Here is a 14723-nt window from a genome sequence, read left to right on the forward strand (position 1 = left end):
CGCTGGTGCAAAGGTGCAGAGGTGGAGGTGAGCACTCTGGCTTCCACAAACTCTAAACAGTCAGTACAGCAGGTAGAGGCTGGGGCGGTGAGCAGGGCGCAGACCTGAGGGCCTGGCAGGCCACTGTCGGGAGTTTGGACTTGACCCTGAGGGTGCAGGGGGGCCATGGAGAGGTTGCAAACCGTGGTCAGCTTTTCCCTCTAGAGCCACACTGTCCAGTATGGTAGCCACCAGCCACATTGTTCTGGACTGGAAGTTTCTGCCTCCCCCACCCCCAAATTTGTGTATTGAAGCCCTAACCCCCAGTGTGACTATATTTGGAGATAGGGCCTGTGAGGAGGTGACAAGGGTTAAATGAGGTCATAAGGATGGGGCCCTAACCCTATAGAGCTGGTGCCCCTATAAGAAGAGCAAGAGACACCAGAGCTCTCTCTGGCGGGGGAGGACGCTGTCTGCAAGCCAGGAAGAGCACTCATCAGGAGCCAGATTGGCCAGCACCTTGATCGTGGACTTCCAGCCTCCAGAGCTGTGAGAAAATAACTTTCTGTGTTCAAGCCACCCAGCGTGGTATTTTATCATGGCAGCCTGAGCTGACTGATATGCACTAAAATTCCACTCCTCAGTCGCACTTGCCACTTTTCAAGTGCCCACTAGCCACATGTGGCTACCATATTGGCCAGTGCAGATATAGAACATCTTCTTTCTTTTGTGCTGAGGAAGATTTGCCCTGAGCCAACATCTGTGCCAACCTTTCTCTATTTTGTATGTGGGTCGCTGCCACAGTATGGCCGCCAACGAGTGGTGTAGGTCTGCACCCGGAAACCGAACCCAGGCTGCCAAAGTGGAGCGTGTTGAACTTAACCACTAGGCCACGAGGCCAGCCCCTGGAACATTTTCATCCTCACAGAAAGTTCTTTGGATAGCACTGTCTTAGAAAAATTACTCAGCATTCTGGGTGGAAAATGTTTGCAGAGGAGGAGACCAGGGAAGATGGGGTGCCAGGAATCCAGTGAGAGATGCTAGTGGCCTAGCCCCGGGCCAGGAACACTGTAGGCGCTCAATAAATGACCCCTGGCTGGATGACTGGCCTGGATTAGAGTGAGGTGGTGGGGATGAAGATGAGAAGGTGATCTCTAGAGCAGGTCAGGAGGCTGACTTGACAGGCTGTGGTGACTGGTTGAAAAGTCAGGGACGGCATCTGGGCAGCTGGACAGATGGTGGGGCCGTTGCCTGAGATGGGAACCCGGGAGGGAGGCAGTGGGTGTGGGGGCGAGGACGAGCTCGTGTCTGGGGTGCCTGTGCGATGATCACATGGAGACGTCCAGGAGGCCTTTGGATATTCAGCCTCGAGGCTGGCAGCGAGGCATGGGCCAGGCAGAGATGTGGAAATGGATGGGCACACCGGGAGAGGATGCAGTGGACCCTGGGGACGCTGACATCGGAGAGGAGGCCAGAGGAACAGAGCAAAGCCAGGAGTGAGCAGTGCTGAAGGTGCAGGGCAGGCCTGTCAACTGGGACCAGAGGCCCTGGATGCAGCCCCAGGAGGTTCTTGGTGACCTCGGGAAGAGAGGATCCAAGGTAGGGAAGGAAAAGAAGCCGACGACAGCTGGCCAGGCAGGCTGGAAGTGAAGAAGAGGCAGCTAGTGGCTACAACTCTTGAGAAGCTTGTTAGTGAAAGGGTGAAGGCTGTTACTGAAGGGAGCTGCAGGGGAGGGCAGGGAATTTCTTCCTTGAGATGGGAAAGAGCTGAGCCTGCTCACGGGTTAGTGGGAAATAGGGGGGTGGCAGTGGCTGAAGGCTAAGGGAAAGAGCAGATGCAGGGAGGTCCAATAAGTGGGGTTTCAAACCTTCTTGACTGTCTACACCAGATCCCACAGCTGACTATTTGAGCATCCCAGCGAGGTGGCTATGTCTTATTTATCCGCATTTCAGAGATGAAGAAACTGAGGTCAGAGTGGGTCAACGATTTCCCCACGGTCACCCTGGACACCTTCTCCTAATTTCACCAAGGCTCCTTCTAGGCCAGCGGGGCCTGGTCTCGAATCCAGTTCCTCCGGCTCTGGCTCCCGGGTGCTTCCCCCACACTTTTCTGCCTTTGGGATAAACAAACCACGAAGTGATAAAAACACCACAATTCCCAAGTGGGAATAGTTTAGGCAGAGAGAAAGAGCAAGGGGTGCCACTCCCGTCACCGCTGGTATTTCCAAATTTTCAACAAGTCTGTCCTGTCGTCATCCCGTTCCCGAATATGGTGTCGTGAATCTGCAGTGGTATAATCCTGACAGCCGTCTACTATGTTCTCACGTGTGCCATACACTTTGCTAAGCGTTTAACTGTGACCTCATTAAACCTCAGAGCAACCATGAGAGATAGGTCCTGTTACTCTTCCCCTTTTAAGGTGAGGAAATGGAGGACAGAGAGGGGAAGTGACTTGCCCAAGGCCACACAGCACATCTCTGGGAGAGATGGAAATCAAAACGAGGTCTGTTCATCGCCAAGCCCCGTGCTCATCTGCCAAACTGCTTCATCAGTGTTAAAATTATAGCAGAAAGTCTTTTCTTTTTCTTTGTCACGTCTGGCTTGCTGACTGAGGCGGGGGACATGTTAGCATCCAATCCTTTCCCTGGACCAGCCTCTTCTCTCTTCGGGATGTAATTGTCCCAGGCCCTGGGAAAGGACTCAGTTTGATCTGCAGGGAGACGGCAGCAATCTGCCTGGAAGAAACCATACATTTATTTGCATTCACTAAAAGCTTTTTGAGACCTGGGAGCCTAGGGAAATAGGGACAGATGGGCCATAGATTTCTTCCAGAAATGGTCTCCTTTCCTCAGCAATCCCTGGATAATTAATGTGTTGGGGTCAAGAAAATGGCTGGTCATTGCCCACTGAACTGGTGGAGGGGAAGGGGGCGGGGGACGAATGTCTGTTTCTGATTGACAGGAGAAGGAGGCTCCCGTGGCCCTTCCTTGCCCTGGGTCCTGGAGGGGACCCTCAGTGTCCTAATCGGTGTAGATGACACAGAGGATTAGAGAGGTGGACGAGAGCTGATGCCTGACATCAAGCTGGGCCGTCTACTACTTGGGATCAGCCTGATAGGTGGCTGCTCAGCCTCTGGTTTGCAAAGATACAGCCTGATTAGAGGGATGTTTCAGCCCCGTGGGCACTCAGAAACCAGGGCTGTTCAGCTTCAGTTGTCTAGGGGCTTGAAGAGAAAGCAGCCCGGCAGGAGAGACTTATAAATGAAGAGCTGACTTCCCTCCTTCCTTCCTTGGTCTCACACTGGGGCTCCCTGAGCCTCAGTTTCCTGCCCGTACTACTCAATCACATGCCAGTCCACAGAAAAAAACCGTTGCTCCAAGTGTGGTGATGTCTTCCCGGTTCTTTCTCTGGGTGTCTGCAGATATGTATCGTGATTCCATTGCGTGGCTGTGCTGGAGTTGAGTCAGCCAGTCTCATCTAGAAGGACACAGGTTGTTTCCAATTTCTGACTATTGTAAACAATGCTGTGATGGACATCTTTGTGCCGAAAGCATTTTTAGCACCTGCCGTCATTCCTTTAGGCCAGATTCTCAGAAATGGCAGCCTGCCTCCAAGGTAGCCCCCAGTGATCCACACCTTCTAATATTCACGCCTTTATGTAGTCACCTTCCACACTGAATCAGGGCTGGCGGGAGTGGACAATAAAATATAACAGAAGTGACAGTGTGTGACTTTCAAGGCTGGGTCATAAAAGGCATTGCAGCTTCTGCCTTGGTCTCTCGAATCTTTCAATCTGGGGAAGCTGGCTGCCATATCATGAGGACTCGACAGCCTGGGGAAACACTCACCCGACGAGAAGCTGAGGCCTCCCACCAATAGCCACACCAGCTTGTCAGCCACGTGAGTGGACCAACTTGGAAGGGGAGTGGGGTCTCAGTCAAACCTTCCGCTGACTGCGGCCCCGGCTTTCACCTGCCTGCAAGTCATGAGAAGCCCTGAGCAGAACCACATACCAGCTGGAATGCTCCCAGGTTCCTGACCCACAAGAGAAGATAAAGGATTTTGCTCCTTTAAGCCAATCCGTTTTGGGTGATTTGATTCACAGCCATAGATAACTAATATACTGCACCAAAGACCAGCGCATTCTTAAGACTCACGATGGAGAATGCCATTTTCTCTTTCCTTTTCATATCACCAGATCGTCAGCTCTTCCTTTGCCATGTAACCAGCCTGAGGATCCAAAGTAAGCTCCTGCTAGGCGTTCCTATCAGCTCTAGGGATGTCAAGTATATTTGGAAAGCCCCTGTGTGACCAAGTGCCTTTTCTACACTGTTCCCACATGAAGATAGGTTTTTCATTTGTGGCTGTGAGCACTTCCAGGGAGAGATGTTCACAGCTTGTTTCTGTGCCCAGCTAAACCATCTCATAGCCCCAGCCGGGCAGTGGAGAAAGCCCAGCCTGTTGTAAGTTAATTGCTCCTTTCTTTCTCTGGATTCTCGAAAGCTTTTTAAGGAGTGTAAGCAAAAACATCTGGCTCATGAAGGAATATTTCATCCGAGGCCATACCACCAGAATAAGGGTTATGGTGAGGAAGTCGACTCCCATTTCTCTCGCTCATGTGCTCAAAAGATTCCACATGTGATATACAGACCCAGGGAACCCGCATGAGCACTTGGAGAAAGATTGAGGGTTCCATTCATTTAATCATTAATATGTTCAGTAAATAATTCTTCAGCATCGCAGATAACTGTTGAGAAAATTCAAAGGAGTGCGAGTCATGGTCTTTGTGCTTAACGTTGTTCACAGAGGGAGCAAATGGAGTAAAAAGTCCATCGACGTTGTAGTTTCTACTAGGGTCAAATCCCAGCTGTACCATCTACAAGCTGTGTGACCCTGGACAGGTTTCTGTACCTCTCTGAGCCTCAGTTTCCTCTTCTAAAAGGAGAGGATAATAACAGTACCTATTTGCAATGTTTTGAGGATTAAATGAGATAGGCATATGAATTTAGAGAAGGGCATGTATTTAACGACTGCTTTATTAGTAGTAAAAGGTCCCACAGTGCCTCAGATGAGCCCACATCACAAAATAAGACCCATATTTGAATCCTAACTGTGTGCCGTGGATCATATGCCTTCACCACTCTGAGCCTCGGTTTGTTGATCTGTAGAATGGGTCTAATCAATGTACCTTGCTGGATTGTCGTGCAGATTAGATAAGGCAAGGTATGCATATGGGTACTCAGCACACGTGAGACCTACAATCTAACGTAGCTATTTCTGTTAGTAGGGAAGATGATCAGAAAAGCAATAATTGCAATACAGTGGGATAAATGCCAGAGCAAAGGTCTTTACACGGGTTTTGAGGCCTGAGTGTAGATTTTTGAGGAACAGTCTGCAATCCGTCTGTGTAGCTTGGACCTTAAAGAGCAATCCTTGTTTGGCTTTGGGGCAGGAACTCCGGCTGCAGAGGCAGGACCCTGTGTGGTGGGCAAGTAGCCTTGGGGCTTCCAGGAGTGATGGGAGGGTGTTATTAAGAGTCTGTCAGACCAGGGTCCAAAATTTGGCTTCACCACTGCTTAGCCAAGTGAAATTAGTCAAAGCAGTCACCTCTTTGAGTTCCAGTATCTGCATCTGTAAAACAGTGTTAATGTGCCCGACCTTGTTTTAAGTTCTTTGCATTCATAACTCACTTAGTCTCCATAACAGCCCCATGAAGTAGGTGCTATTGTTATACCCCATTTTACAGATGGGCAAGCCGTGGCCCAGGGAAGTTAGATCGCTCACTAGTAAATGGCCCAGCCAGGATTTGAACCCAGGCAGTCTGAGTCCTCAGCCAGCGCTCTGAACTTTTAACTCTGTGACTTTATATCCATGTAACGTGGTCTGGGGGAGGATAAAATCAGACAAATCAACCTTTAAATCATGTGAAGTGCGGAACCCAGAGTCTGCAACGTAGGGCGTGCTCTGTAAAGGAGCGGCTGGGTATTTTTTGCTATTCTTACTCCATCTTGTCCGAGGACAGTGTTTTTCGTTCATATGTACTTTAGGAAGGTCGTCCATCCCTCTCTTGCTGGCAGTCAGATACACAGAGCAGGTGGCCGGAACTCAGAGGGGACTGATGACCATCTGAGGGTCCCCCAGTGTATGGTGAGTTCTCAAAGAGCCTACATCCTCTAGCTTGCTGTGTGGGTCCCCACCTCATGCTCCAGGCTGGGTGTATCTCTACGGAGCTTCTGAGCAGCCAATTACAGGTCCACCAGGCTAGTGAGGCCAAGGGCATGGCCAGGGTCTCCCAGTGGGCCCCTGAGCTGGGGCAGGAGCATAGCCCTCACCCTCTCAGTTGTGTTATCAATAATTGGCCCTGCTTCGGGGAGCTGGGGACATAAGAAGGGGCCTCACTGCATAATGTAGGGATGTAGGGGAAAGAGATTAAGTGTTGGCTGCATGGCCATGGGCAAGCCTCTCTGAGCCTCAATTTCTCTGTCTATAAAGTGGGAGGATAGGGCTATGTATCAGCTACCTACTGCTGTGTAACAAATCACTCCAAAGTGTTAGTGGCTTAAAACAACGTATATTATCCTGCTGAACCCTTTGGGGCTGGCTCAGCTGTGGGTTTCCTCTTGCATCTGTGGCCAGCTGGAAGATTGGCTCGTGGCTGGATGGTCTAGGATGTCTCACTCATGTCTGGTGGTTGGAGGCTGCTGGCTGGGGTGACAGGGTGTGTCTGGGCCATGGGACTCTCATCATCCAACAGGCTAGCTTCCTCTTCCCGGGCTTTCTCACATGGTGGCTGGAATCCAAGTACAGCAAGAGAGCATAAGCTCCGCACACAGACAGTGTTCAAGTCTTTGCGTGTGTCATGTTTGCTGATGTCCCATTGGCCAAGGCCAGTCACATGGTCAAGGCCAGAGTCAGAGTGGAGAGCAGCTCCACCCAGTGTGCTAGATGGAGGTGAATAATTAGTGGCCATGTTTACAATCTACCTCAGTGTCCCTGGCAGACATATTGGGAAGAACAAAGGAAAAATGACCGAGTTCTAAGTAGTCATTAAGATAACAGAAATCATTTATTGGCACATAACAGGGGCTCAAAACATGTTGAATGAACAATCCTCACTTTCCTGATGAGGGAACTGTTGTTCAGAGAGGTTGACAACTTACCTCGGGTCACACAGCTCATTAGTGAAACAGCTGGACTCTGAACCCAGGGCTGTCTGATTCCAGAGTTCACGTTCGTAGCTATCCCTTCTGCTGCTTTCCCAGCATCTATAATTCAATTCAAACATTCATAGGGATTAACAGAAGCCTCTATCTGGGTTACAAACTCAGTTTCTCCTGTCCAACCATGAAGGCCTGGCCTCAATTGAAAGAAGCCAGCTCCCTTTGGCTTGTCATCTGCAGTCTCGGATTGAGCACAGTCGAGCCTGGCACAAAGTAGAAAGCAGAGAGCATTTGTTTGAGTAAAAGGTATCGCTACCTAGTCCCATAAGAATTTATGTACGCACGCGAACAAGGAGGGAGAGCCGCTTCCTCCCACATCGCACGTAGTTCCTTCCTGCTACTAACAACTTTGGTGGCAAGAGTGTGTGTTCCAGAGGGTATGTTCTCCCAGCTCTGCTTTCCTTTGGGAAAAGCCATTTTCTCACCTCTCAGAAAAGGAGGTGACACTTCCTTGGGGGAAAGAACAGATGATCTTACACTTAGCTCTTCTGCTGGGAAAGATAACAGCTGATGGGAGCTGTGATCAAATCTATAAAGGAAAACGGAACAAATTCTAAACCGTGGAGAGAGAGGCTCCTGTGCCCTGAGGGCCCAGGCCTGGTGTGGTTCATCTTGGCGTGTTCGGGGATTCTTGATTCTGCAGGCGAGCAGGATGTCCTTGAGGTCCCAAGGGCAGCCCTGATGCTGCTGGGGGCTCGTTCCATTGGTTTCTTTACTCGTTTATATCTGAAAGTTTCCATAATTAAAAAAACAAACAGCGGTAACTCAGCAATTTGGACGCAGTAGGTGGGGAGGTGAGAGTGCAGGCTCTGACGTCAGAAGCACCATGTGATTCTTGGTTCTGCAAGACAGAGCTGTAAAATCTCAATTCCCTCCCCTCCCAAAGCTCTTTGCTCTTCTGTAGAATAGTCGTGGTAATAGGCCCTATCTCCTAGGATTGCTGTGATGATTAAATGCGAGCTTTCCTGTAAAGCTCCTAGCCCAATAAGACTTAATAAGGCTCCATATGTCTGAGCCAGGGTTCCTCAATCTAGCTACTATTGACATCTGGGGCTTAATCCTTCTTTGTTGAGTGGCGAGATGGAGGCTGCTGTACATTGTAGGATATTGAACAGCATCCCTGGCCTCTACCCACTGGATGCTAGTAGTACCCTCCTAGTTGTGACAACCAAAAATGTCTCCAGACGTTGCCAAATGTCCCCTGGGGGAGAAAGCTGGGGAGCAAATTGCCCCCAGTTGAGAACCACTGGCCTAAGCCTTTATTGCTGTTATTAATTAACAGTAATTCCCTTTTCGTGTGAGGCTGAGACATCTGATTTACGAGGGGAGCGCTGGCGAGGTTGAGCTTCGGAGGCTGCAGCTTGCATTACTGCATATGGCACAGGCAGTTGCAAGGTTTATTACCCCAATAATGAGATTTACGTGGATGAGCGAGCACTTGTTGTGCCAAGATTCATGTTTAAATTTTGAAAAATCTTCCCAGGAGCATTGTCTGGAAATTCTTCCTGCTGGGTTCTCCTGAGGTTGTCAAAGGGTGACACTGGGCTTGGGGTCTTGCTAAAACACTTTGAATTTATCGAATTCCTTCTCCCCCTTCAAGAAGATAACTTTTTTTAAATTTCAAACTATTGAATACACTTTGCAGAAAAGTTGGAAAATACAGAACAGGACATGTAAAAAGGAAAATCACCCGTAACTCGAATCCTGTCACTCCGAGATAATTTCTATTACAATATCTATGTGTGTGTGTATGTTTTATAAAAGTGGGACATACCACTTTCTGACCCGCCTTTTTCATCTAACAGCACATCTGGAACATTTCTACATCTCATTGAGCAACAAGTATTCTTCTACAAAATTCTTTTATTTTTCCTGCTTGAAAACCTGTGGGGGCCAGCCTGGTGGCACAGTGGTTAAGTTCGTGCGCTCTGCTTTGGCAGGCTGGGGCTCATGGGTTCAGATCCCGGATGCAGACCTATACACCGCTCATCAAGCCATGCTGTGGTGGTGTCCCACATACAACATAGAGGAGGATTGGCACACATGTTAGCTCAGGGCCAATCTTCCTCCCCCAAAACAAAACAATATAAAAAAATAAAATTTTTTTTTGAAATAAGGGAGGGGGTGCTGGCCTGGTGGCATAGTGGTTAAGTTTGCACGCTCCTCTTCGGTAGCCTAGTGTTCACAGGTTCAGATCCCAGGCACGGACCTACACACCACTCATCAAGCCATGCTGTGGTGGCATCCCACATACAAAATAGAGGAAGATTGGCACAGATGTTAGCTCAGGGCCAATCTCCCTCAACCAAAAAAAAAAAAAATGAAAGAAAACCTTCTGTGGCTCCCAGGGGCCTGGGAATAGTCAGGCTTCACAAGGGGAAGAGGCTGAGGCCATATTCCGTGGTTCCTGTTGAACCACAGTCCTTTACAGGTGTTACCTGGATGTGTGGAGGCTGGACACCACAGACCTCATGAGAGCAGAGGGCAGAAGTTGGATTCTGGGAAGTCATTTTTGCCTCTAGGATGAGGTACAGATGTTTTTGGCTGCTGTTCATTCTCTCCAGCGCCTCTCCTCAGTCTCTCTTTCTGATCGTATCCCTTGTTTATAGCCTTCTTCCCAATCACTGCACTGGAATGTATTTACCCATCTCCACTTGTTGATTCCATCAAGGGCTGTTTCCATAGCAAACAGTGGTGTGATAAACGCCCTTACACATCCACAGTTGATCCTCATTATTCGTGGACCTGTATTCACGAATTCACCTACTTGTAAAAATTTATTTGTAACCCCAAAAGCAATACTCACAGTGCTTTTGTAGTCATTCATGGGCAATTTCAGAGTGGCAAAAATTTGAGTTATCCAATGCGCATGTTGCCAGTTGAGGTTGAACAAGGCAGTGCTCTGCCTTCTTGTTTCCGCTCTCATACTGTAAACAAGTGTCCTTTCATGGTATACATAGTATACAGTCGTCCCTCGGTATCTGCAGGGGATTAGTTCCAGGACTCTCCCAGGATACCAAAATCCACAGATGCTCAAGTCTCTTACATAGAATGGCATAGTTTTGCAAATAACCTATGCACATCCTCCTGTATACTTTAAATCATCTCTAGATTACTTATAATACCTAATACAACGTAAACACAATGTAAATAGTTGTTATACTGTATTGTTTAGGGAATAATTACAAGAAAAATAAGTCTGTACATGTTCAGTACAGACGCAACCATCGTAGGCCTTTCAATCCACAGTTGGTTGAATCCGTGGATGTGGAACCTGCGTATACAGAGGGCCGACTGTATTTAGAGCCACATTTGTAGCATTTGTGTGCATTTTGGGCATGATTTTGCTATTTAAAATGGCCCCCAAGAGTAGTGCTAACGTGCCGTCTAGCGTTCCTAAGCACAAGTAGGCTGCGATGTGCCTTATGGAGAAAATACATGTATTTGATAAGCTTCGTTCAGACATGAGTTATAGTGCTGTTGGCCATGAGTTCAATGTTAATGAATTAACTATGTATATATTGATCAACAATGTATATATTAAATAAGGTGTCTTTAAACAGAAACACACATAAAACAAGGCTATACATTGATTGGTTGATGAAAATGTTGTGACCAGAGGCTGGCAGAAACCTAACACTATATTGCCCTTAGCAGCAATGATTCAGTATTCACTAATTCAGTGTTCATGGTGCCTTTATAGAATATAATTACCGTGAACAATAAGAATTGACTGTATCTTTGCATGTAACCATGACTATTGCCTTAGGATAAATTTCTGAGAATGGCATTACTGAGCCCAAGTAGAATACTTCTGAGGTCTTTTGAGTTTGTATCAGTTAGCTCTTGCTGTGTAACAAACCTCAGTTTCCTCCTGTGTAAAATGGGGATTAAAAAAGCCATATTATTTTTCATCAGTTTAGTGTGAGGATTCATTGAGTCAGTGCCTGGAAAAGTGGCAACACTGGGCCTGGTGAGCAGTAAGTGCTTAATAAGTACCAGCTCCATCAGAGTATTTATTAAGGATCTGTGGCAGGTACTCTCACAAACATAGTCTCAGATTAGCATCATTTCTCCCCACTGAAGAGATGAGGAAACTGAGGCCCAGAGAGGTGATGTGACTCACCCAAGATCTCAGAACCAGGAAGTGGCAGGGCTAGTTATACCCGGGCCTCCACCATCAACTCAATCCATCACGGCTATCATGTATGCACTCAGCCCTCAGCACGTTCTGGGCCCTGAGCCAAATATGCAGCCTGTGTTTTCTCATAGATGCTCCCACAACACCATGAGGTGGTGTCAGAGCACGTCGAGTAGGGAGCAGGCACTTTCATCCCCACCACATGGTCATGGGGCTCTCCCTCCATTGGTGTCAGTGGAGACTATAGGAAGAGTCTGGATTTCTACTCCCAACCGACAAAAGTGACGTGCTCCTCTCTCTCTCCTCTAGGGTCACATGAGAGGAGGCATAATGGAGAGTGAGGACTTTCACTACTGCGTGAGAATACCTTCCTGTGCTGTCAGAGAAGGACACACGGGGACACTAAAGACTGATGCCTGAAGCAAAAATGATAACTCTGATATGGTTCTAAATGTATGTAGAGGGGTCAGCCTGGTGGCGCAAGCGGTTAAGTGCACACGTTCCGCTGCGGCGGCCCGGGGTTCGCCGGTTCAGATCCCGGGTGCGCGCACTGACGCACCGCTTGTTAAGCCATGCTGTGGCGGCGTCCCATATAAAGTAGAGGAAGATGGGCATGGATGATAGCCCAGGGCCAGTCTTCCTCAGCAAAAAAGGGGAGGATTGGCATTGGATGTTAGCTCAGGGCTGGTCCTCCTCACAGAAAAAAAAAATAATAAAAAATAAATGTAGGTAGAGAAAATCTTTAAGACAATTACATTACAAACAAAAGAGACATAAAGGGAGATAAAGTTGCTCTACTTCACTTGAACTGGTAAAATGATGACACCAGTAGACTGTGAATAGAGACACAGATATATGGATATGGATAGATATAGATATATGCAGCTAGGCTTATGTGTAGCTATATCTATAATGTAATACTTAGAGCAACCACTTAAAAAGCTATACAAACAGATACACTCAAAAATACTAGAGATAGATCAAAATGGAATTCTAAAAAATGTTCAAGTAATCCACAGGAAAGCAGGAAAAAGAAAACAGAGAAGTGAAAAATAGAGAGAACAAGCACAAAACAAAATGGTAGACTTAAGCTCTAACATATCAATAATTATCTTAAATGTAAAGGGTCTAAATACACTAATTAAAAGACAGAGATTGGCAGAGTGGATTAAAAAACATGAACCCACTATATGCATTCTACAGGAAACTCACTTCAAATATGCCAACATAGGCAGGTTGAAAGTAAAAGGATGAGAAAAAGATATATCATGGAAACACTAATCAAAAGAATGCAGGAATGGCTATGTTAATATTAGATAAAGTATACTTTAGAGCAAAGAATATTACCAGACAGAGAGGGACATTCTATAATGATAAAAGGACAATCCATCAAGAAAACTTAACAATCCTAAATGTGTACACATGAAACAACAGAGCCGCAGAATATGTGAAGCAAAAACTGATAGAACTGAAAGGAGAAATAGACAAATCCATCATTGTAGTTTAAGATTTCAACACTCCTCTCTCAACAACTGAAAGAACAATTTGACAGAAAATCAGCAAGGACACCATCCACCAACAGAATCTGATTGACATGTATAGAATGCTCTGCTGAACAACAACAGAATACACATTCTTTTCAAGTATCCAAAGAACATATACCAAGATAGACTATATCTTGGACTATAAAACAAACTTTAACAAATTCAAAAGAATTTAAGTCATACAGAGTGTTCTCCAACCACAGTGGAATCAAATTAGACATCAATGACAGAAAGATAACAGAATAATCTCCAAACATTTGGAAAGTAAACAACATACTTATAAATAATTCACGGGTCAAAGAGGAAGTTTCAAGGGAAAGTAAAAAATACATAAATTAAATGAAAATGACAATACAACATATCAAAATGTGTGGCATACAGCTAAAGCAGTGCTGAGAGGAAAATTTATAGCACTAAATGCATATATTAGAAAATAAGAAAATTTTCACATCAATAATCTAAGCTTCTACTTCAAGAACCTAGAACAAGAAGAGCAAAATAAACCCAAAATGAACAGAAGGAAAGAAATAATAAACATAAGAACACAAATCAGGGAAACTTAAAACAGGAAAACAATAGAGAAAATTAATGAAATAAAGAGCAGTTCTTTGAAAAGATCAGTAAAATTGACAAATCTCTAAGACTGACCAAGAAAAAAAAAAAGAGGACACAAATTACCTGTGTTAGGAATGAAACAGGAGCTATCACTACAGACCCTGAAGACATCAAAAGATAATAAGAAAATTTTACAAACAACTCTATACACATAAATTTGACAACTTAAGTGAAATGGACCAGTTCCTTAAAAAACACAAACTATCATAACTCACCCAATATGGAATAGATAATTTGAACAGCAATATAACTATTAAAGAAATTGAATTTGTAATTTAACAGCTCCCAAAAAAGAAATCTCTAGGTCCAGATGGTTTCACTGGAGAAGCCTACCAAACATTTAAAGAATCAACAGCAATCTGCACAATCTCCTCCAGAAAATAGAAAAGGAAACATGTGCCACTCATTTTATTAAGCCAGTGTTACTTTGATATCCCAAACAGACAAAGACAGTACAAAAAAGGGAAACTACAGACCAATATTCTTCATTAGTTTAGAAACAAAAATGCTTAACAATACATTAGCAAATAGAATTCAATATATGAAAAGAATTATACACCATGACCAAGTGGGGTTTATTCTAGGGATGCAAAGCTGGCTTGGTATTCAAAAATCAATCAATGTAACCCGCCATATTAACAGGCTAAAGAAGAAAAATCAGATGATCATATCATTTGATGTAGAAAAAGTATTTGACAATATTCAACACCCATTCATGATAACAACTTTTAGAAAAATAAGAATACAGGGGAACTTCTATAACTTGATAAAGAGCTCTACAAAAAAATCTAGAGCTAACATTACAGTTACTGATGAAAGACTGAATGCTACCCCCCTAAGGTTAGGAACAAGGCAAAGATGTTGGCTCTCACTACTTATTCAACACCATGCTGGAGGTTCTAGCCAGTGCAATAAGGCAAGAAAAGGACATAAAAGGCATACAGATCAGAAAGAAAGAAATAAAACTATCTCTATTAACAGATGATGTGATTGTCCACATAGTAAATCCAAAGGAATCTACAAAACACCTCCTAGAACTAAGTTCAGCAAGGTTGCAGGATACAAGGTAAACATACAAAAAAATCTATTGTATTTCAGTATACTAGCAATGAACTCATGGACACCAAAATTTAAAAATACGCTATTTACAATTGATTTAAAAAAATTACTTAGGTATAAATCTTAACAAAACACGTATAGGACTTATATACTGAAACTACACAA

Source organism: Diceros bicornis, chromosome 35 (assembly GCF_020826845.1).
Source record: "Diceros bicornis minor isolate mBicDic1 chromosome 35, mDicBic1.mat.cur, whole genome shotgun sequence".
Classification (NCBI taxonomy): domain Eukaryota; kingdom Metazoa; phylum Chordata; class Mammalia; order Perissodactyla; family Rhinocerotidae; genus Diceros; species Diceros bicornis.